Source organism: Penaeus chinensis, chromosome 19, assembly GCF_019202785.1.
Source record: "Penaeus chinensis breed Huanghai No. 1 chromosome 19, ASM1920278v2, whole genome shotgun sequence".
Classification (NCBI taxonomy): domain Eukaryota; kingdom Metazoa; phylum Arthropoda; class Malacostraca; order Decapoda; family Penaeidae; genus Penaeus; species Penaeus chinensis.
Genome location: NC_061837.1, coordinates 15,404,116 through 15,407,155, shown reverse-complemented (window position 1 = coordinate 15,407,155; position 3,040 = coordinate 15,404,116).

Here is a 3,040-nt window from a genome sequence, read left to right as displayed (position 1 = left end):
TGTGTGTGTGTGTGAGCGAGAGAGAGAGAGAGAGAGAGAGAGAGAGAGAGAGAGAGAGAGAGAGAGAGAGAGAGAGAGAGAGAGAGAGAGAGAGAGAGAGAGAGAGAGAGAGTGAGTGGAGAAAAGGAAAGAGTGACAGGAAGAGAGAGAAAGAAAGAGAGAGAGGGGGGAGGGGCAAAGACTGAGAAGAGACGCAGGAGAAAGAGGGAAACATTCTAGTAGATACAGCCATGGAGTATGTAGAATATAAGGGCTTGATGAAGGCCGCGAAGTGGTTGGTACGAACTCATTTCCACTTTCGTTCTCACTGTCAGTTGCCTCCCGCTGAAAACCAGTGAAAGGGTGAACACTCAAGAACCGTTTTTCGTGGTTCCATCTTTTACATAGTAAGCGAACCATTTGTATATCCGAATGGGGAAGATAAACCATTAACATCACTTATGGCGTCATTAGATAGACATATGAGAGATGAAAATCATGATAATTGATAAGAATCTAACCAGAGGTAAATAAAGAGCATATGCAACAATGTTGGCAGTAACTGTATCGGAAATAAAATCATTTTATTATAGAACTGTAGTAATAACTTCATCATGCAGAAGCTGGTACTAATATATGATTGGACGAGGATACGTAGACAATAGCAGCTATATAGTAATTTTCGTAGTTTTAGTATACTAATGTATGCATGTATGAACAGTAACGTCACCAGCAGACGTAGCAGTTGTGTACAGTAGTGGTAACATCATGATAACAGCAGGAAGAGCGGTAGCATAGTACAGAACAGCAGATACCTTATCAGAACAGTGATACATAACAGTATCCTGATAACGGCAACTGTACTTAGAAATAGTAACATTATCAGTAGATACACAGTTAATGACAATTACATCATTGGCAGTCGTCATAGCATTATTAGTAATACGAAGCAGACAGCCTCGTTATGCCATACCCTTTTCGGCCCCAGACCACGAGCGGTTAACTGAAGACCTGTTAAATATGTACATGAATCGAGAACCATGAACCGCCTGCCTGCTCTAAGACCCCCCCCCCCCCTTCCCCCCCAACCCGCACAGCAACACCCTCACACACCTATGCCCCAAGAGTCCTCACCCCCCCCCCATACCCTCCCTTCACAAACAGGTACTTACTCCCCCCTCCTCCTTTTCCTCCCCCCTCCCCACCAACCCCATTCTCCCCCTCTTTCCTCCTCCCCCCCCCCTCCTTGGTTCTCTCCCTTCCCTAACTCTCTAGACCCTCCCCCTCCTCCCTCCCACCCATTTTACCCCCCCCCCCCCATTGATTCACACTCTGGGCGAACAATGGGGTTTATGAGTCGCCCCCCCCCCCTCCTGCTCCACTCAGGCGCTGTTGAAGTCTTTCCCGCCTCATAATGGGCATATGTATATACACTTGTATGTGTGTGTGTGTGTGTGTGTGTGTGTGTGCGTGTGTGCACATATGTGAATATTTGTGCATATTTGTGTATATATGTATATATTAAATATATATATATATATATGTATATACATGTATATATTAAATGTATATATGTATATATATGTAGATATTGAATATATATCTATGTATATATATGTATACATATATACACATGTATATATACATGTGTGTGCGTCTATGTGTGTGTAATGACGTATATATTTGTATGTATATATGTATATATAGCTATATGTATATATGTATATATGTATATATATCTATATCTATCTATCTGTCTATATATATATGTGCATATGGATATATAGACATAGATATATAGATATGTACTGTACATACACACGCACATATTTACACTCATATATATACATATATATATATCATATATATATATATATATATATATATATATATATATATATATTTATCCACACACACACACACATGAATAAATAAATACAGTGAGAGAGAGAGAGAGAGAGAGAGAGAAAGAGAGAGAGAGAGAGAGAGAGAGAGAGAGAGAGAGGAGAGAGAGAGAGAGAGAGAGAGAGAGAGAGAGAGAGAGAGAGAGAGAGAGAGAGAAAGGGATAGTTGACGGAGAGGGAGAGGGAGGGAGGGTGAGAGAAAGAGAGACTGAAAGAGCGAGAGAGAGAGAGAGAGAGAGAGAGAGAGAGAGAGAGAGAGAGAGAGAGAGAGAGAGAGAGAGAGAGAGAAAGGGATAGTTGACGGAGAGGGAGAGGGAGGGAGGGTGAGAGAAAGAGAGACTGAAAGAGCGAGAGAGAGAGAGAGAGAGAGAGAGAGAGAGAGAGAGAGAGAGAGAGAGAGAGAGAAGAGAGAGAGAGAGAGAGAGAGAGAGAGAAAGGGATAGTTGACGGAGAGGGAGAGGGAGGGAGGGTGAGAGAAAGAGAGACTGAAAGAGCGAGAGAGAGAGAGAGAGAGAGAGAGAGAGAGAGAGAGAGAGAGAGAGAGAGAGAGAGAGAGAGAGAAAGGGATAGTTGAGGGAGAGGGAGAGGGAGGGGGGGTGAGAGAAAGAGAGACTGAAAGAGCGAGAGAGAGAGAGAGAGAGAGAGAGAGAGAGAGAGAGAGAGAGAGAGAGAGAGAGAGAGAGAGAGAGAGAGAGAGAGAAAGGGATAGTTGAGGGAGAGGGAGAGGGAGGGGGGGGGGTGAGAGAAAGAGAGACTGAAAGAGCGAGAGAGAGAGTGGGAAAGCCAAATTATGTATAAACATTTACAGAGTTTAATATTTTTACAAAAGGTTATTGCTATTTCTCTTATAATGTAATTTATTGTTAGTTTTATGCATTTTCTTTGCAATTTTTACCGTTTTTCGTTAGTCAGTTATTACTAATAATAAAATCATACTAATAATTATAATTACCAGAGTAAGTACAATAGTAATAACGATAATAATAATAACAATAGCGAAATGAACAAGAGTAATTAAGCTAGCGATGACATTAATGAGCATAATAATGATGACATTAATATTAGTGTCAATAATCATTATAGCTATATGTTATAAAGAACAATAGTGTTCCTCAATAAAATAAAATGGATATAAGGTTAGACTCAGAACTACTTTG